Raw genomic sequence first — 23,280 nt, forward strand, 5'->3', positions numbered from 1 at the left:
AGAAACAGGCACATTGACTGTTTAACATTCCAGAATCATTTGCTAAGGGACAAATAACAAATGTGACCCCAGAGAGACTCAGCAGTATACTGCCAATATACCTGTGCTTATTTTATATTCCACATCTATTCACCCCACTTTCCTTCCATTTTATGTGTCATTTCTGTTTTATTTCACTTTTTCCCTTTAGAATCAGGCCTTTGGTGAGTCTCATTTTCTGCTTATTTTCCACCCTCCTTTTTTCTCCCTTCTCTCTGACCAGCAAATGCTATATAGCAGACAGACTCATTCATCTCTAGAACCTTATCTAGGGGAGCATATGTTTCTTTTCTTTGAGGTCAGATTAACTATTCCTTATATGTAACACAAAGAAGAAATATGCATTGGCAGCGAATTCTCCTACGGTAAACCAACATTTCTGTCCACTACGTTAAGCCAATTTAACATGCTTAAACATGCCTTTTGTCATCAACAACAAAAGCAAAAAGCAGCTGAACTCTGGTTAATAAATCATTTTCTGAGGCAGAAAGACTGCTTGGGAAATATGATCCCAGACATTTAAGACTATTTTCTCAAGAATTTTAGTCATGAGTTCACCCAATTTCCACATGATTAAAACTGTTTTACACCGCAACGAAGTCGCCCCCGCTCGCCGCAACTAGAGAAAACCCGCACACAGCAACGAAGACCCAACGCAGCCAAAACTAAATAAATTAATAAATAAATTAATTAATTAATTAAATAGAAAACAAAACAAAAAAAACTGTCTTAACAAAAGACACTTAAAAGTGCATGAGTAGTAACTAATTTTAAAAACAAACTCACTAAGTAGTTGAGGCAGACTTTATATTTGCAGAAGGGTTTATTGCATAAATTATAATTCCACAGAGAAGGGTAATGGGAAGATATTACTGAAGTATTTCATGAGGATATGAATTACAAGAAATGCTAGCTTCTATATCTCCCCCCAAAATCCCAGTCCTTCAATCTTTCTCTATTTGAGCTTCCATTTTATTAATTTAAATAAACTGCATTCATTCACTATTAACAGGGTTATATAGTAATAAGGCTAATGTGTTTTCTCCAAGATTACGTTGTAAAGCACTTACCATAAAAGACAGAATACCTCAACACCAAGGAAAAAAAAAAGATTCAACTTGAAATGCTTACCCAAAAAGAGAGAGAAGCCAACTCCTGGAGACTGCTACATGTTCAGCTGAAATGGCCATCTATTATTTGACCACAGACACACAAAGACACTACGACTATTATAAGAAAAACTTGCCAAATGCCAGGTTCTTAATTATCACTGCCAAATATTTGAGATGATAGCATAAACAGGACTAACTATTCACACTCATGTATTTAATTTTATTTCACTATGTAAAAACTTGTCAGTATTATACATTCATTCATGTTAGGTAGTACATACATTCATTTCAGATAGAACATTTTCAGGTCTGGTGATATGTTTAGAAATACCTCTTCAGGTGGTCTGGGAAGAATTTTACTGGCCCTGTTTTTATCTGTCCTCCCACCCCGCTGGTAAATGACTTTTAGAGTTTGGTCATGCTTCCAAACTGAGCAAACTCAGAGTGAATGGGAGTAAAAGCTTTTGAACACACAGGTGGCACTGCATGCAGAATCTTCTGTTGCCGTGCTTACTAATGAATGTAGGGGAGTGACAAACAGCCCTGGCCAGATAACATAGTCATCTCTAATCTCTGAAAATGACATTGTTTCCTAATAGATGAGCAACATTGCAAAATACCATTGTCCACATGGACACCTAGAGGAAAATTGGGTTGAATGGCATTTAGGACGATATAACAAGCTGTGCTTTGAAAAGAGCTGTCTATAGCCAGTAGAGACAAACAGCAAATCTCTGGCTAGTATATAGCTTGCTACTGTCTTCATAACAACATGCTATATTTATATAAATGCTTTAGCCTTACAATAATTAGGTCCTTAACTTGGCTAAATGCACTTATAATAACCATGACACTTAATGTGCAAAACACTAAATATTCATTATCTCTCTTTTATATGAGAATACTGAGCTGATAGATCAAATTATTTAACATGCCCTTCGTGATTGTATTTTTATTAGCCTTATTAATGGAAAGAGTGCTACTTTGTTTTTTGGGGTTTTTTTTAATTAATTAATTAATTAATTTTTTTTTTTTTTTTTATGGCTGTGTTGGGTCTTCGTTTCCGTGCGAGGGCTTTCTCTAGTTGCGGCAAGTGTGGGCCACTCTTCATCGCGGTGCGCGGGCCTCTCATCATCGCGGTCTCTCTTGTTGCGGAGCACAAGCTCCAGACGCGCAGGCTCAGTAATTGTGGCTCACGGGCCCAGCCGCTCCGCGGCATGTGGGATATTCCCAGACCAGGGCTCGAACCCGTGTCCCCTGCATTGGCAGGCAGATTCTCAACCACTGCACCACCAGGGAAGCCCAAGAGTGCTACTTTGAAACAACTTCTGTTTGTGGCCAGTTCTATTCCATACAATTAATACTACCTTCACTATCTTTTTAAGCAGATATTTATTAAACACATACTATTCTGCAGGTATTGTTCTAAATGCCTTAGTCATTTAATGTTCGCAATAAAACCATAAAATATTATTTCCATCTTACAGATGAGGTAACTGGAGGCAAAGAAGTTGTTTACCAGATACTACACATGTGATAGGAGGCACAGACAGGACTTGAATCCCAGCATTCTGGGTGTTGTTAACCACTTGAATATATTGCTTCTTTTAAAACCTTGGAATAGCTCACTTCTTAGAGTTTTTTTTTTTTTTTTAAATCCAGAGGGGTCTTCATTTGGTTTTTGCTGAATTTGAATTTTGTTCAAATCCCTTTACTTCGTTTCCCCCCCCCCCTTTTTTTTTTAATTTTTATTTATTTATTTATTTATTTATGGCTGTGTTGGGTCTTCGTTTCTGTGCGAGGGCTTCCTCTAGTTGCAGCAAGCGGGGGCCACTCTTCATCACGGTGTGCGGGCCTCTCACTATCGCGGCCTCTCTTGTTGTGGAGCACAGGCTCCAGACGCGCAGGCTCAGTAATTGTGGCTCACGGGCCCAGCCGCTCCGCGGCATGTGGGATCCTCCCAGACCAGGGCTCGAACCCGTGTCCCCTGCATCGGCAGGCAGACTCCCAACCACTGCGCCACCAGGGAAGCCCCTCTTAGAATTTTTATTGCAAAAATTATTGTGAGTGATGTTGGGGAAAGGAGCTTTGTATTCTGAAAAGTACTATGAAAATATTGGTGATTTATTCATCCATCCATCCTTTCACTTATTCATTCACTCCTTTGTTCCACTAAAGATTGAAAGCATAAAAATCAGTAAAATGCTGTTTTATCAAACCACTGCATTGTTTCAGATGCTAGATTGACTTCTCACTTTCTATCTTAACAGCAAAGGGTGAATAATACTGATCCCAACCTATTCATTTTAAAATCTACTTTGCTAATCCAAATATAATTTTACATTTGCCAGCTCTTTTCTGATTACTTTCTTAGGTATGTTTCAAATATATCAATAAGATACCCAGTTTAAATTGTGTTTTGATTTAACAGTACCTTCTTCAGTTTCTCCTAACTTCCTGATAAAGCTTAGAAAAGAAACCTCATTCATTAATGTAAATATCTCAGAGAAAATAATAACTTAAAGTCAACTGCATGTAATACCCTACATAAAATGTAGTTTACTTCAGGAATGCACAGATAGTTTTATATCAATACAATTAATTATATCATTATGTTAAAGAAAGAAAAAGTAATATTCATAGACAGTTCCTATGAATAGTGAGTTCCTGCTCCACACAGCAACCAGATATATCCTTTTAAAACATAAAGCTTATCACATCACTTCTTTGCTCAAAATTCACCAATGACTGGCTACACATTTAGAATAAATTTCAAAGTCCTAACCATGTCCTTAAAAGGTTTTACATGCTCAGGTCCCAAATTATCTCCTTGATTTTATCTCTTAACCACTCTTCATCTCATTCTTTTCTAGCTAAGTCTAAGACCCAACACACCTGTACCCAATCAGGACCTTTATACTTAAAGTTCTTCTGCCTGAAAACTCTTTCCATTTTATTTTCATGTAATTTTACCCCCTCATTTCATTCAAATTTTGTCTAGTAACACTCCACAGAGTGTTTATTGGCACACATTAGAATGTTTAAGAAAATAAAGAAACACAAAAGCAAGCAAAACATGGTAAAATACCTCTAGTCAAGCACAGTAATGAGTCCCTTATACATATTTTGACTTTTCATAATTTATATATTAAGGGAATGCACATAAATTTTACTCCAGTCTAAATGATAAATATAAACTTTATGTCTTCCTAGATTAACAGACTCATTCTGGATAAGCAATAAAAATTTACATTTTAAAGTATACAGATTTGCTCTGTCTGCCTCACATTTGATTCAGCCCAGACATCCATACAGATCTACAAAAACAATACAGCAGAATGTAGAAATGAGCATCCACTTGGTTCAACATGAGGCAAATAACCTAATTAAATGCACCCAACCTTCTTTCACAGCTGCATATGATAAAACTAATGCTTCTGCAAAGATTATAAGCTTGTGTCCACTTGTCTCTATCCACAAAGGACAGATTTTCTGACTTTACAAAATGAATACAATGGGCAAGTGGTAAAATATGTACAGTGTATTCACTGTGCAGCTGCACATTAAAATCCCAGGAATGAGGCGTGCATAGGACACCAGACGTCTAAGCAATGGACCTCAGTATTCTAGTGTACTGTACACATAAGGACATCCTTTAATGATATTGATTCCTGAGCATGTAATTAGGTTGATAGATGTGCATAAAAATAGTTCTTTTTACAAAATTTGCATTGTTGCTTGTGTGGGTGGTTAGATTAATTATTTGTGCAATATAATAGCTCTAAATTCTTTCTGTCACTGAGAAATTTGATTGTTGATATAAATAGTTGCCACCTTTTCCACTTGTGTATTTGGATCAAATGAAGGAGTACTGTGGTCAAAGACAACTGAGATTCTAGCTAGATCAGCATATCATGGATTTTATAACTGATGTAGGAAGAAAGAAACAAATATTAGCTTTGACCCCCCTCCTCTGGAGTTTCTTCATGTAAGTTTAGGTTCTCAACATATTTCTCAAGGAAACTATGTTACAGCAAACCCCTAGATTTGGATATGCTCTCAGAGCGTCTAATCCTACCTAGGTCTTTGAAGTTACAAATAGACATATTCTGACTCTGTCTCTGTATCAATCTTCAGAATTAAGCAGGAAAGAAAAATAAAGAGGAAATGCTTTTATTTGTGAGGGCACCTAATTCAAAGGAATTTACTTTTCCAGGTATCATTGAGAAGTGGTGCTTACTTTCTCAGTCCAATCAGATCACTGGGGTAGTGAGCCCGTGCCCACAGTGTCTCTTCTTACATTCACATGAAGGGATTCTCTCAACTTACTATTGCATGAGGAATGAAAAAAAACTTAGGAAAGACTGATGTCATTTTGGAATTAACTGATTTTTATCTTATGTCACAAAAGCATAATTAAATACAGAAAACTACAACTATGTATATATCCATATTCACATAATTTTAGTAAATCTAGACAAGGAAAAGAATAAACAGATCCTGCCAAGTTCTAGAAAATCACCTTACTATAAATTAATAAACATTTTCATAAATATTCTAGGGAAAGGGGTTAATATAGTATACAACGTATCTTTAGACAAAATTTATTCTCAGTGAACTTTTCCCTGAATTTTTCTGGAAGAGACTCCCTTTTCACCTTTAGTTTTCCCCCTCTTTGGGCCTGAAATTCAAATGTAGTGACATGATGTCATTACATGATGACATTATCCTAGGAGCAGAAAGTTAGAATCAAAGAAGGCTTCTTTTGTATAAGAAAGTAACAAACTCCTATCTTGCTTATATTACTGTCATTTAATAAAATATCTAACCAAACTGAAACCAACAAATTAAAAAGACAGGTGGAGATAGGGAAGGTAGGTGTTGGTGCCTGGAGCAAAAACGAGAAGTCTTCTTTGTATTGACTGCTGTGATGAGCATGTGAAAGAGACCATATACCTGCTCTCAGGGATTCCACCCTGAGAAGAGAAATACGCTGGCTAAGAATAAGGCTTCTTGTCTTAATATCTTTTTCCTAAAATGATCTTGAAGGTGCAATAACTTGAATTGATTTAGGTTTTTTTTTTTTTAGATGATAAGCTAGAGTCCAATTTCACATATGTCAGTTTTGCTGTGAAGCAGAGATCAGGTGGTCTTAACGATTTCCATCGTTATATGCTTTTATATGCTTTGTCCCAAGCCTGTTCAAAAAAAGTTAACAAATACCTTTGAATCGCATTTTATTTAATAACATAGGACCATTTAGGGAAAAATTCACGTATTCATAGACTTTGACCAATAGAAATGACAAAGCAGTTTTTTTAAAAAGGCTAATAAAGAAAAAGCATAGGGAGGAACACTCCCAAACTCATTCTACGAGGCCACCATCACCCTGATACCAAAACCAGACAAAGATGTCACAAAGAAAGAAAACTACAGACCAATATCACTGATGAACATAGATGCAAAAATCCTCAACAAAATACTAGCAAACAGAATCCAACAGCACATTAAAAGGATCATACACCATGATCAAGTGGGGTTTATCCCAGGAATGCAAGGATTCATCAATATACGCAAATCAATCAACGTGATACACCATATTAACAAATTGAAGGAGGAAAACCATATGATCATCTCAATCGATGCAGAGAAAGCTTTCGACAAAATTCAACACCCATTTATGATAAAAGCCCTGCAGAAAGTAGGCATAGAGGGAACTTTCCTCAACATAATAAAGGCCATATATGACAAACCCACAGCCAACATTGTCCTCAATGGTGAAAAACTGAAACCATTTCCACTAAGATCAGGAACAAGACAAGGTTGCCCACTCTCACCACTATTATTCAACATAGTTTTGGAAGTGTTAGCCACCACGATCGGAGAAGACAAAGAAATAAAAGGAATCCAAATCGGAAAAGAAGAAGTAAAGCTGTCACTGTTTGCAGATGACATGATACTATACATAGAGAATCCTAAAGATGCTACCAGAAAACTCCTAGAGCTAATCAATGAATTTGGTAAAGTAGCAGGATACAAAATCAATGCACAGAAATCTCTTGCATTTCTATACACTAATGACGAAAAATCTGAAAGTGAAATTAAGAAAACACTCCCATTTACCATTGCAACAAAAAGAATAAAATATCTAGGAATAAACCTACCTAGGGAGACAAAAGACCTGTATGCAGAAAATTATAAGACACTGATGAAAGAAATTAAAGATGATACAAATAGATGGAGAGATATACCATGTTCTTGGATTGGAAGAATCAACATTGTGAAAATGACTCTACTACCCAAAGCAATCTACAGATTCAATGCAATCCCTATCAAACTACCACTGGCATTTTTCACAGAACTAGAACAAAAAATTTCACAATTTGTATGGAGACACAAAAGACCCTAAATAGCCAAAGCAATCTTGAGAACGAAAAATGGAGCCGGGGGAATCAGGCTCCCTGACTTCAGACTATATTACAAAGCTACAGTAATCAAGCCAGTTTGGTACTGGCACAAAAACAGAAATATAGATCAATGGAACAGGATAGAAAGCCCAGAGATAAACCCACGCACATATGGTCACCTTATCTTTGATAAAGGAGGCAAGCATATACAGTGGAGAAAAGACAGCCTCTTCAATAAGTGGTGCTGGGAAAATTGGACAGGTACATGTAAAAGTATGAAATTAGAACACTCCCTGACACCATGTACAAAAATAAACTCAAAATGGATTAAAGACCTAAGTGTAAGGCCAGACACTATCAAACTCTTAGAGGAAAACATAGGCAGAACACTCTAGGACATACATCACAGCAAGATTCTTTTTGACCCAGCTCCTAGAGAAATGGAAATAAGAACACAAATAAACAAATGGGACCTAATGAAACTTAAAAGCTTTTGCACAGCAAAGGAAACCATAAACAAGACCAAAAGACAACCCTCAGAATGGGAGAAAATATTTGCAAATGAAGCAACTGACAAAGGATTAATCTCCAAGATTTACAAGCAGCTCATGCAGCTCAATAACAAAAAAATGAACAACCCAATCCAAAAATGGGCAGAAGACCTAAATAGACATTTCTTCAAAGAAGATATACGGATTGCCAACAGACACATGAAAGAATGCTCAACATCCTTAATCATTAGAGAAATGCAAATCAAAACTACAATGAGATATCATCTCACACCGGTCAGAATGGCCATCATCAAAAAATCTAGAAACAATGAATGCTGGAGAGGGTGTGGAGAAAAGGGAATACTCTTGCACTGTTGGTGGGAATGTAAATTGATACAGCCACTATGGAGAACAGTATGGAGGTTCCTTAAAATACTACAAATAGAACTACCATACGACCCAGCAATCCCACTACTGGGTATATACCCTGAGAAAACCATAGTTCAAAAAGAGTCATGTACCAAAATGTTCATTGCAGCTCTATTTACAATAGCCAGGACATGGAAGCAACCTAAGTGTCCATCATCGGATGAATGGATAAAGAAGATGTGGCACATATATACAATGGAATATTACTCAGCCATAAAAAGAAATGAAATGGAGGTATTTGTAATGAGGTGGATGGAGTTAGAGTCTGTCGTACAGAGTGAAGTAAGTCAGAAAGAGAAAAACAAATACAGTATGCTAACACATATATGTGGAATCTAAGAGAAAAAAAAAAAAAAAAGACCATGAAGAACCTAGTGGCAAGATGGGAATAAAGACACAGACCTACTAGAGAATGGACTTGAGGATATGGGGAGGGGGAGGGGTGAGATGTGACAAGGTGAGAGAGTGGTATGGACATATTTACATTACCAAATGTAAAATAGATAGCTAGTGGGAAGCAGCCACATAGCACAGGGAGATCAGCTCGGTGCTTTGTGACCACCTAGAGGGGTGGGATAGGGAGGGTGGGAGGGAGGGAGATGCAAGAGGGAAGAGATATGGGAACGTATGTATATGTATAACTGATTCACTTTGTTATAAAGCAGAAGCTAACACACCATTGTAAAGCAATTATACTTCAATAAAGATGTTTAAAAAAAAAGAAAAGAAAAAGCATATTTAAAAAACAATTAGAATCATCTTTCAACCATTTATACAATACGATTTATCTTAGGTAAGGAATCTTTTTTTAAAAATTTCATTCTTATTTATTTATTTATTTATTTATTTTATTTATTTATTTTTGGCTGTGTTGGGTCTTCGTTGCTGCACGCAGGCTTTCTCTAGTTGCAGGGAGCGGGGACTATTCTTCGTTGTGGTGTGCAGGCTTCTCGTTGTGGTGGCTTCTTTTGTTGTGGAGCACGGGCTCTAGGCACGCAGGCTTCAGTAGTTGTAGCACACAGGCTCAGTAGTTGTGGTTCATGGGCTCTAGAGCACAGGCTCAGTAGTTGTGGCACGCAGGCTTAGTTGCTCTGTGGCATGTGGGATCTTCCTGGAGCAGGGCTCGAACCCGTGTCCCCTGTATTGGCAGGCGGATTCTTAACCACTGTGTCACCAGGGAAGCCCAGGTAAGGAATCTTAAGCAAACAATAAAACGGAGTAATTCTTAGGATTTTTTTTTTAATTTGCTTTTTGGAATAGTTGTTCCTTAAATGTTTGAGCCAGAATTACTAAAATATATACAGTATGTCAAATATTTTACATTATCTTCACAGCAATGCTTAAACCTAAATACTATGCATAACTTCAGCAATTACCAAAGATGTCTTCCTGCTTTGTTTGACCTTCATTCCACAATATATCTATATTACACATATGTAAATACTCCAAATATGTATTTTCAAAATCTTCTGTAATGAAAAGAAATACAAAACAATTGTACATTTATTAATATTTATAAATTTATCAAATTTCCCATATGGTTTGCCCTCCCTTAAGTTTTATAAATGTCTTCATGCATATCTGGAAAGAGAAAGTCCAAAGGAATTTCAAGGATCATCTTACAATCCTTTTCCAAATGCCATCTGCCTTCTTGCCTAGAAGAAATCTTCAATTCAGAATTAACAGAGCCCCTTGCTTAGGTTTAATTTGGATACTCTCACTCTTTAAGGAGCCAAACATTTTATAAAAACAGTTAAAGATCCTGTTTAGAAAGCAGTTGGCTGTGGCAGGGGGAAATTCCTTCCCCCAGAGTTTTAAGTATGAGGGTGTATCAATGTCAAATCTAATTGCTCTCAGTGTTTTCCATGACTGATGGAGTTGAAGCCAACAAGTCCATAACATATCTCATCATTATAGCTTTCTCACCATGAGGTTGATTGGTGCACCTGCCCATGTGAGACCAAGGGCCATCTAGATTTATTTTTTTAGTCTCTCTGCTGCCCTTGCAGAGTAGAGCTGTCTCCTACCCTGAACATGAGTTCAACAATCATTTAGATGAAATATGAATTCATGAGGAAACCCCCAAAAATATGAAAACAAATTCATAAAGAAACCAATATGACTAATTTTAAACATAATATAGGCAAATTAAAAACTGATCTTACCTATATATGAATTATAAAATGGGCATAGACTTAAACTATAAACTGGGGAAAGGCTTAAGCTATAAGATGGGAATAACTGCAAACTACCGATAAACTATGAGAGACATAGACTTTGATGCAACAGCACATCACGGGTAAAGAACACACACTGAGAAAAACTACAGCTCTGGTGGCTGCAGAATCCAAGTGTCATTGAATTACAGCCTTAGAAGTTCATGAAGATAAATTTTATGTAATATCAAATAAAAATGATAATCACTAAGCTCATTCTGTGTTCTTGGTGCTATGCTAGATCAGACAAGGTAATCCCTTTCAAAGGGAACTATTTTGAGAGGAGTAAACTGATGTGAGTTAATGGTCATATAATGTAACTTTGAGGTCATTTTCTCTTAGCAGAGGAAAAATTGCCTATCAGGACAATATCTTAGGATGTTCAGATAACATAGTATGCTAAGTACAAGCACAAAGATGTACGCATGTGTCCGTGTCTTGAGTCTGACTGTAGTTTGTAGAAAACTACAAAATTAGCATTCTATCTCAAAATCTGGCGGTACGTAATTAATAATTTCACAAACCTTATTTATTAGTCTCAAATATCTATAGATATAGATATTTTACTGTAAATGTGAGTTCTAAAAATACAGCACCTTAGCAAACAACCTGAATCATTTTCAGCATAAAAATTCAGACTGAAAAAAAAAATCAGGATGAACTAGAGTCTTACAATTTTTTTTCTTTTTTTTGGCTTGCAATCTTAATTTTAACATCACCAATTAATCAAACTTAACTTACCATGGTCAATTGGCTTTTCCATCCCAAAGGCCATTATATAGGATGGCAGGATGTTTCCTCTTGGAAACTGTGGCCAGTTTCACTGTGGAGCAGATGGCAAGTCAACTGGGTTTAGGTGGGCAGTCTAGATACTGCCATATTACGTGACATCTCTTCCAGCAGGGAAGTCAATTTCTTTGGACACTGGTACCACCCTGATACACCACAAGGCTATCTCCTGCTTTCCATCAGACCTGTTGCCACTGACAATGAAAATAGAGAATCTCGGGGCAATGATTGGGATATTGAGACAGTGTACTTCATGAAGGTTTATTTCAAAAAATACCCTGGCTTCCAGGTGAATGCCAGTGTCCTTTAACTGTTCAGACAGAGAAGGGCATGTGCTTTCTAGTCCACACTGTGAATAACTGTTGGTTTAACAGATTAGAAATGCATCTTCTCTATAGTGTCAGACACACAATCCACAACTTTTGTCAGGCTGAAGAAACAGTGATACTATATTCCCTTTACCTCCTGAAATACAGTCAGCTAGAAATAGTGGAAAATCATCACTTTCACAGTAAAATAATAGAAATACTAATAACATATAAAATGCCTCATCAGTATTCTTACCCAATGAAAACATATCTGACACCGTATTCAGTCTAAACTCAGGTTAATTTGGCATGAATCTGTTGTACATCCTTAGCATTAGCTTGGAGCAGAAATAATTTCCTCTTCTACTTTCCTGGAGCTCTGACTTTTATTTAACTTTAGCTCAGCACTTCCATTTTTATACCAGAACACGAAACCTCACTGGTATTCAATTCTTCTGAATTGAAATGAGGTCTCAGCCAATGAGCAGCTTCCAGTAGGGATCGTGTAACTGGCACAACCATGTCAGAAACGACAATGTGCTCTGCCAGTGTTCAAGTCTCATCTGTCCTGGGTAGCTTTATTGTTGTCCATGTTTATGGGCATGAATCTTCTTGTCTAAAGATTACAATACAAAAGAAGCAGGTCTCTGCCTCTGAAATGAGGACTAAAGCTTTATAATGTAATGCCTTTGATAGCAAATATTATAGCTGGGGCAATTTACCTCCTCAAGAAATAGTATCCACATTTTTGGCAGATTGCAAATCAGTATTTTTTTTTTTCACATCTTTATTGGAGTATAATTGCTTTACAATGGTGTGTTAGTTTCTGTTGTATAACAAAGTGAATCAGCTATACATATACATATATCCCCATATCTCCTCCCTCTTGCATCTCCCTTCCACCCTCCCTATCCCACCCCTCTACTTCCCACTAGTTACCTATTTTACATTTGGTAGTATATATATGCCCATGCCACTCTCTCACTTTGTCCCAGCTTACCCTCCCCCTTCCCGTGTCCTCAAGTCCATCCTCTACGTCTGTGTCTTTATTCCTGTCATGTGCCAAGGTTCTTCAGAATTATTTATATTTTTTTTAGATTCCATATATATGTGTTAGCATACAGTATTTGTTTTTCTCTTTCTGACTTACTTCACTCTGTATGACAGACTCTAGGTCCACTCACCTCACTGCAAATAACTCAATTTTGTTTCTTTTTATGGCTGAGTAATATTCCATTGTATATATGTGCCACATCTTCTTTATCCATTCATCTGTCACTGGACACTTAGGTTGCTTCCATGTCCTGGCTATTGTAAATAGTGCTGCAATGAACATTGTGGTACATGACTCTTTTTGAATTATGGTTTTCTCAAGGTATATGCCCAGTAGTGGGATTGCTGGGTCATACGGTAGTTTATTTTTAGTTTCTTAAGGAACCTCCATACTGTTCTCCATAGTAGCTGTATCAATCTACATTCCCACCAACAGTGCAAGAGGGTCTCTATTTTACCAACTAAGAGAAATACACTGATTGCCTTTCAACAACATCTTTTAAAATTATTTTAATGCCCAACTATTTCATTATTTTTTGAATAATATAAGCAAGAATTTCCATGCTTTATGTGCTTTTTTGTGATATCATTAAGAAATGATTATGAATTGGAGCTTTTTTTCTTCAGTCAAGTGTGCCTGAGTTCATATCATAAATCATCATCAACATTTTTAGAGAGAGGAGAACCAAGCATTCTCCACTGGCACCTTTATCTTTGCATTTAGTTTTAAAATCCATCTCACATACACCTGCCTACCATGAGAAGCAGCCAAAATATTTTGTTCAAAGTTCAGTTCTGTAAAGCATTGCCTGGTGACTAGGACAGATGACTAGAAGTGATAAGCAATATTTCAGTGGATCTGTATTTCACCCAGGATAAATGTGCCATGTATCTGTGGTTTGGTAACATTTCGTTCAAATTTGTCTTCATGCAGAGGGCACAGAAAGCATGCACACTTAAAAGTAAGACGATTATTTTGGTTTGTGAGTTTCATGATATACCTCCATCTGTATCCTCTACCCCCCAATCAAGATATTTCTCTGCTTCCTTTGTTGCCCAAGGGGAAGTTAAAAAAACTACTGAAGGCAGACTGATGCAAACACTGCATTAGGTACTTTGTCTATATGGCCTTATTTCATTCTCACAACAACCTATTTGTAATAGGCATTGTTTAGCTCAGTTTTATAGTTCAGAGAACAGAGGGCCAAGAGAGTCTAGGTAATTCTTCAAGACTCACAACTTACAAGTAAGAGCCAAAAGGCCAAGATTTGAACCCAAGTCTAAAAGACTTCATAACCCATGCTTTTTCCACCACCTTGATAATGGCAAAGCGGTTCCATCTCTTGAGCCAACTCTAAGCCGATTGGCAGTGGTTCTCCTGAAATTTGTCTTTAGAAGATCTGAGGTTAGAGTTTAAGACCCAAGAGGGAAAAGTACTGGGATATGTTGGTATTGCCTGGAAAAATGGGGGCAGTAGTTGTCACAGTTGCTGTGTACTTGACATGAAACCTTCTGGTCTCTCAGTACCAGGCAATGTTCTCTGATCTGCAAGTGGCAAAACATGCTTTTGTATTTCTCCATGTTGCCACTCAGAGTTGACGTGACATTATGGTGGGCCCTGCTATAATGCTTGCTTTGAAACACAAATTTGTCGCAATTGATTTAATTATTGATCCATAAGGAACATTTTGAGCATTATGCAAATTCACACTTGCTTATGGGTAATTTCATCAGTGAGAAAAGCTACGTGATGGCAAAAAACTGCACCCTGCTGAACCAAGACGTATATGATATATGTAATACATACAGGCACACACCTCAAATATCTACTAGGTTATCTCAGTTCATCCAGTGTGTTATGAACCACACCTATCCACAGCTGCCGTCACAAGACCCTGTGGGGCCTTCCCAAGAGCCCCCCCTTCCCCCCAACCGTGTCCCCTTCCTCTTGTTTGTTGAAAAGTATTAGCCTCCTAGGCCTTCCTAGAGTTCCAAAGAGCAAATTTAATCAGAGAAATGCAGAAACGAAAGAAAACAGTCAAGCAAGACAAAATAATAATAGTTTAAAAATAAACTACTCCTTTAGTTCCTTCTTAAGGAGTATATCCTTGAGTTATTCCCTTGAGTTTTTTTTGCAGATACTAAAACGCCCACCAGGTGGAAGAAATTAACTGCTGACCACCAGCATGTAGACACCAGACTGGCTGGAACCAGAAGGTTGAAGATGTTGACTCCCAAAATATCACCCTGTTACCTCACCATCAACCAATCAGAGAATTGTGCACAAGCTGAGCACACACCCTGTGACCCTCTCCCTCACACCGTCTTTAAAAATCCTTCCCTGAAAGCCAATAAACACTGTACTTTCCTTCGCCACAAACCTGCGTCAGTAGACCTGGCTTTACTGTGGCTGTTGGATGAGTGGACCCAAGTTTGTTTCATGAGCATGATGCATGGATTGACCAGAACTGAAGGAACTCAAGTACTGGGTGTTTTGTCTGTTTATTTTTACAATCACTGTGCTCAATTCATTTATTTCTATTAACAAGCTAAACACAAAAATATGTTTATTTCTAATCTATTAAATAGGGGTTTTCATAGGCATTAGATAAACGAACTGCACCAAAGAAAAATTTTGAATTGCTATGAAATTTTCTTGACTATAAAATTTTCATAGTGAGACTATATGTATCAGGGCCAGCTGTATAACTAGATTTTGCCTGAAATAACTTGAATGAAAGAAACAATATTTATTAAGGATAAGCAATGAAAATGTGCTAATGTTTTAAACTTCCTTGTACATTAGTGAAATTCAAGAGTAACTGTAGCACTTGTTTAAAAGTTAGACCATCAAAAGATCCTTTTCATGGAGAGGTAATTTACCACTAATATTGTTTAGGATCATGATAAGAAAAAGAAGATCAACAGACATCCTTTCACCATCTCCACACAGGAGGGGACTGTTCCCTTTGCCATTTCACAGTAACTCTCAGGCTACAACCCTTCCAAAACCCCCTTCCATTGTAAACTTCAGGTCCTCTGTCAAGATAAGTGTCATATTGAATTATTTATCTATTCTTAACAATTTTAAAATGTGTAAAACTATGCTAACATTTTATTAGATTCATATCTTTTTTAAAGTGTCACTGAAGTTTTTGAGTGTTGTGACTCTAACCCCATTGTTCCCATAAGTCCTGTGATCTTGACTTTTTCTGGTATTAAGAGTTTAGCTAAACTATTAACTATATTACTGCCTTGGCATCCAGCATCTGTTTTATATGGCAAACAGCCTACAGGTACCTTGAACTGACCACTAGGCACAACCCTCAATTACATGCCCTAGGTAGCCTGCAGAGTCACAAGTAAATGTAAGTTCCTGATATGACTCTCGGCAATGCCCTCATGACAAGCAGTCTCTCCCACCTCCCAGGGCCTTCTCCTTGTGCACTACTTATATAAGACCCCCTCAAAGCCAATTTGGTTTTAGCCCTGGAATCCGAAAAGCACTCTGCCCACGGACCCTAGTGAAGGCAAGTGCCCCATGCCCCTGCCGCTCTCTCTGCCTACACCCTGCCTTAATCTCCCCATGTAGTCCTCTGAGGAATGCCTTTTACCTCCCCCAAGATCTGTGAGTTAATAAACTTCTCTTTTTCAGTTCTCTGAGGTCTTTGGTTGAACCACAGCTCACCTCAGATACCCAGGGCTTTATGTAACAATTGTTAATTTAACAAAGTCCCAATATTGAGAATTTGTATAGTGATTTTTAGGCACACAGATGTCTCATTATAGCAGCACTTACTGTACCTGAAATAGCCAGATTAGACTTTGATAAACAGAAATTTTAAAAAATGCACCTGGAAAGAATGTAACTGATTCAATGGCCAAAAGGGGAGCTGCAGGAACAGTCCCCTCCTGTGTGGAGATGGTGAAAGGATGTCTGTTGATCTTCTTTTTCTTATCATGATCCTAAACAATATTAGCGGTAAATTACCTCTCCATGAAAAGGATCTTTTGATGGTCTAACTTTTAAACAAGTGCTACAGTTACTCTTGAATTTCACTAATGTACAAGGAAGTTTAACATTAGCACATTTTCATTGCTTATCCTTTAATAAATATTGTTTCTTTCATTCAAGTTATTTCAGGCAAAATCTAGTTATACAGCTGGCCCTGATACATATAGTCTCAACTATGAAAATTTATTTCAAGAAAATTTCATAGCAATTCAAAAATTTTTACTTGTGGTGCTGTTCATTTATCTAATGCCTATGAAAAACCCTATTTAATAGATTAGAAATAAACATATTTTTGTGTTTAGCTTGTTAGATAGAAATAAATGAATTGAGCACAGTGATTGTAAAAATAAACAGACAAAATACCCAGTACTTGAGTTCCTTCAGTTCTGTCAATCCATGCATCATGCTCATGAAACAAACTTGGGTCCACTCACCCAACACACAGTAAAGCCAGTCTACTGACGCAGGTTTGTGGCGAAGGAAAGTACAGTGTTTATTGGCTTTCAGGGAAGGATTTTTAAAGACGGTGTGAGGGAGAGGGTCACAGGGTGTGTGCTCAGCTTGTGCACAATTCTCTGATTGGTTGATGGTGAGGTAACAGGGTGGTATTTTGGGAGTCAACATCTTCAACCTTCTGGTTCCAACCAGTCTGGTGTCTACATGCCGGTGGTCAGCACTTAATTTCTTCCACCTGGTGGGTGTTTTAGTATCTGCAAAAAAAAACTCAAGGGAATATACTCCTTAAGAAGGAACTAAAGGAGTAGTTTATTTTTAAACTATTATTATTTTGTCTTGCTTGACTGTTTTCTTTCGTTTCTGCATTTCTCTGATTAAATTTGCTCTTTGGAACTCTAGGAAAGCCTAGGAGGCTAACACTTTTCAACTAACAAGAGGAAGGGGACACGATTGGGGGGCAAGGGGGGCTCTTGGGAAGGCCCCGCAGGGTCTTGCTCAGTTTCAATGTGAGCATTTGGAGTTTTTATTTGTGTTTAAAATATAAAACAGTGAAAGAAAGGGCAAACTGTAAGACACAATATTTTTTATTTGTATGATAGGCAAAATAATGACCCCTTCCCTAAGATGTCCACGTCAGAATTCCTGAATCTGTGAATGTTACCTTACTCAGCCAAAAGGACTTTGCACATGTGATTGAATTAAGGATCTTGAGATGGAGTGGGCTCAGTGTAATCACAAGGGTTCAAGAGGTTGGAGTGATGTAATAGCTGGATTTGAAGAAAGAAGAGGGGCAACCTCTAGAAACAGAAAAAGATAAAGCCTCCCCCAGAGCCTGCAGAAGGAACATACCTCTGCCAACAGCTTGATTTTAGTCCCATGAAACCCATTTAGTACTTCTGACCTCCAGAAATGTAAGACAATAAATTTGTGTTAAGTCACTAAGTTTGTGGTAATTAGCTATAGCAGCTATAGGAAATACTACAATTGGTTAAGTACAATTTTAGCTCACACATGAAATATTTTAATAACTTTTAATAGCTTTAAAATTGAATTGAAAGTAATTCTCTTCTTAAATATTGAAAGTAATTCTCTTCTTAAATTATTAAGTTTTATAATAAAGAACAAATAAAAATAATAATAATTATTAAATACTACTTAATTATTACTCAAAACAATATTTGTCACAGAGAACAGAGAGATTGTTAAAAAATATATCAACTAGGCTAGGTCCATCACAACGCTGGTGCTAACAGTTTCAAGAATTAGGTGACTTTTCCACCTTTATCATCTTTATATGCTACCTGCTTTGATTTATTACTTTTCAACTTCTTTTCTCTCTATATCATCTTCTCCACTTATAACCCTAACTGACTGGTTTAAACACAATTTTTTAAAAGTTTGTATCAATGTATTATACTACTACAGGAGGAAAAGGAAAAAAGATAAATTGCTTTCATAACATGAACCATCACTATTATTTCTTTGAGGGCAGAGACCACACCTTATTCATCCTTCCTCCCAGCATCAGACACAAGGTCTGACATATAATAGAACAATCAATAAATTTTGAGTAATAAATTAACAATAAAAAGCAAAGGTTTGTATTTTGAATGCCCCTACTCCCCAGATATCTCCTATATAACTTCTAGGTACCTTTTAATATTCTGCCTCAAAGCTATATATTTACCAAAATTCTCCCAGGTACCCTCCACTCAGAACTAAGTTCTTTCTTCCCTAAATTCTTATGGCCTATTTGCACCAGTGTATAAAGATCTTATTATGGCCTGCTGCATTTTAAATCTAATTATATATGATTTTTATTTCCTCTGCTAAATTATATGCTCTTAATGGTTAAGGGCATGCAGTTTATTCATAACTGTGGTCACCATAGGACCTACAGAATAATTTTCATATTTACATTATCAATAAATCATTGTTCAATTTCAGTTGAAAGCACCATCTCATCATTACCTATTTCATTTCTGTCAATTCATGCTTTTAAAGGTATAAGAATGTCAAACATCTTTACATACACTCTAAAAGCCATACATAGTAAGATCATACCTTTACCTCACTACCTTTCTTATTTTATACTATGATGTATCAAATGAAGAAACTTCCTCCAGGGAACTGATTCAATTTACTTGAATCAGTTATTATGTCAGTCATTATGTGAGATTTCAATATATGTTACATGCACTTATTCATGGCCCTGGATATAAATGAGTTATTTTTCCTTTCCTTATCGAAACCATATAGTTTAAATGAGTCTTTCTGATATAAATGCATTTTCAATACATTTTCAAAACATTTTCCTTCCTCCTTTTTCTCTGTCTAAATCCTCACCTTACCCCCGCCCACATTATATTACTGCATGTCATATCCTTATTTTCTCCATCTAAGTGACCTGTGAGGATTTATGGAGGCTAAATGGTAATGACTTTAATAAACGATTTGATGTGAAACTGCCTTTGCAATTTAAGCGTATATTCCCCCACAGTCTTTCCTGGAAAATAAAATAATCTGGACGTCATCCTTACCTCTTCATGTACAAAAGGGACAGACAGCTGGAATTTCAGACAAGCTGTCTATATTTCCCCCTGCTTCCAAGACTCCCCAAGCTCAAAACCTACTACTACCGGCTTGTGGCACTAACATTATTATGCCAAAGGGCTCCAGGGAACAGCAGCTTTTCCAACATCTGATGAAAAAACATCAATAGAAAAACTGTCAAAGAACAGTATCCAGCTTAACTCTCTAATATTCCTATCACAAATAATCCACATTGCAGTATCTCAGATAAACCAAGTCCAAGATGTTTTACAAGTAAGTGCTAAGTTTTTAGGAAACACTAACATGAAAAAAATTGAGAAAAATGAATTTGGCTGGAGGATACTGAGAAGATAAAGTCTTCTCTCAGATGAGGATACTCTCTGAAGCAAATAGTCTCAATGAAATGCAAAGAACATATCATTAACAAATATAATACCTATACATATATCTTGTCACTAAGTTTGTTTTAAACCACACAGTGGTTAAGGGTATGGTTTCATGGACTAAAGATTCAAATATTTCAGATGACATTTGTAGATATTTTTCTGACAAAACATATGAGAAATAAGACATTTTGAGACAAATTGACTATAAAGAAAACATCTCCACATCTCTCTCCAACAGTCAGAGTGGGAAGGGAGTAGTAACTCTCAGAGATAATGAAAGAGAATATGCTTTTAAAATATAGATTGTGGTGTGCTGGAGCCAGCTCATACTGGTTCATGAGTATTAAGGTAATTCTGTAAATATTAAGGAATTCTCATTGGTAGCTTGAAATTGTCCACAGTGGAGGTATTTCCGCCACAGAAATTATTTATGCAAAATTATTTAGCACATACTAATTTATGGACCATTATTTAGCCTAGTGTGAGCTATTTTATATACCTGGAAGAAGTAAGTACATATTTAACTAGTTTAAATTAGCTTATTTCTAGTTAGTTCTCATTACAGAGGTTTTACTACACAGGTTGTTTTGTAATTGCTATCATGTTGTTTCATATGCCTATGTTTTATTTCCTCAACTAGCTTCTAAGGGCCTCATACTCAGGAACTATATTTTCTATTTTATATTCCTGTCTAAAAGACCTGTGTGCACTACTAGCTGTAAGATTACAATGAATGCTTAATTTATGTCAGATAATTGGGTACATATTTTTAAAAAACAGTTACTAGTATTCTCAAGAGACAAATACGTATAATACTGGTTTGTGCATCTTCAGTCAAAAATTTAGTTTCAAAAGCAATAATGTTAAGAAAAATGTACTTTATTATTGTAGTAAATATAAACGTACAAACTTACCTTCATTGGTAGAGATCATCCTCCATTTTACTAGGCTCTTCCCTTGAAGCAAAGCTGATATTTTGTCTTTCTGACAATTTTCTGTGCCTATCACCAAGGATAGTGCTTTGCTGTATTTGTTTATCAATAAATTTTCATTAAATAACATATTAGCTCTCTCTTAATAACCATAGCAAGAACAAGAGACCAAATTTCTAAGTTACGAAGCTTACATGGGACAGTTTCTGTGTTCTCAGTTATAGTTTCTAGTTTCTTACTACTAGGTCAGAAAAATGCTAATGATATTTGCAAGATTCTTTTGTATTCAGCAAGCTCTCTTTTTCACTTTAATAACTTCTTGATTCTGTTGGGCTTTCTATGTAGATAATCATGTCATCTGAAAATAAGAAATATTTTTTTAGTCCATTTATATTTTAACCAGGATCTCCAAACCTGTATATTATATTTTAGCTAAGTTTGAAATCAGTATCACAGCTTTTCTTTGAATTGATATTTTCTTGGTATATCTTGTTTGATCCCTGGCTTTGTTCTTTGCCCTGAACCGTTTCTTTCAGGTAAAATCACTTAGACAAAGAGTGGTGAGAGGAAAATTTTCAGGAGCTACCCCCTATTAGCTCTAGATACTATGTGCTCTCCACCTCATCTGGACCTCTTTCTGTACTGATGTTACCTTGTCACCTCTGGTTGGTTTCACTGTGACGTCACTGGTTTTTCTGTCCCAGAATAGTGCAAATACAGGCAATTATCCCCCCATGCTTAAGTAGGGGAGAGAGAAAGGCACAACTATAAGGCTTTTGCCCACTTTAAAACATCTAATTCTCCTCTGACCTCAACTCCCAGGGTCCCCATTACAGATGTGATCCCAAATGTCTTCTCTCTCCCCAGGATTTTCTTACCATTTGTCTTAGGTTATTGACTCCATCAGTGTCATTCTTCTTTCTGTTTCTGGTTTTAGGTTGAAGGGATAAGCTAGCAGCCATGCTAGATCTTCTAGTCAGGAATCAGAAGCATTTTTTTCTGTCAACTATTTGTGACTGGAAATTTCCTCATACTTAAAAGATTCTAACTTGGTGTCACTGAGATACTTGCCACTTTCCCTAAAGGCTTAATAACATTTAACTAAGATTTAGAAATAATCTTTAAAATACTGTTTATAAAGATGTCACCAGGAATTCACCAAAGGTTTGCACTTAAAATACTTTTATTAATAACGTGAAAAAGATAGTAAGCATGGAAAAGAAGAGCTTAGGAGACAAGTGTGAAGAGAATGAACAATCTTTTATCAAAGACATATTGTGGATAAAATTTTAAGGTAATACTTTTAGGACAAAAAAATGGGGGGAAGTAAGGACAATAGAGCATAAGAGATTTTTAGATAGGTTGCTCTTTCAATGTCCTTCAAAGTTTGAATGTTGCCCACACTGTCTATGCAGAATTCTAGTTCTGTTACTACATTTAGACCAAGCTGAATAGTTATATCACATGAAAAATTAATCTTATTTCTAATAATTTTTCTCTTGTAGCTGTTTGAAGAATCCTACAACCCATTAAAAAATGTTTCAGTTGAAGAACAACCATTTTCTCATTCAAGTTTAAGTAGAATTTTATGAGTTTATTCTTCCTAATAAATTTTTTTAATTTGAAAAAGAGGCAAAATCTCCAGAAAATTCAATCCATCTGAGAGGTTTTTTCCCCTTTCTTTCAGTGTCATATAATGTGCTGGTCAAGGAATTTTGATGCAATTAATATTGAGACAATAGTAGGATTGAGACTTCTATAGGATTATTTATGTACTGTGTTCAAGAAGAGAGGAGAGGAATCTGCCAGTTAGAATTTCAGGTTATCTCCCACTACAGTTGATGATAGATGAGTTTCAAGGTTGTAATTGCATATCAATAAAACTGACTTAGAAACATCCTGAGATTTACAAACATAGAGTTAAATCTCCCCCTTGGTACATAGTGTACTTGGCTATTTCTATACCTCCCTAACAAGGCAGAATGATTTTCATTCGTTGTAAAAAAAAGAAAAAAACTTCATGTGGAAGGCATTAATCTTTGGAATCATTCATATGGTATATCTGTGTTTATGTACATCTGCCATAAAGTGAAC

Source organism: Balaenoptera musculus, chromosome 5 (assembly GCF_009873245.2).
Source record: "Balaenoptera musculus isolate JJ_BM4_2016_0621 chromosome 5, mBalMus1.pri.v3, whole genome shotgun sequence".
Classification (NCBI taxonomy): domain Eukaryota; kingdom Metazoa; phylum Chordata; class Mammalia; order Artiodactyla; family Balaenopteridae; genus Balaenoptera; species Balaenoptera musculus.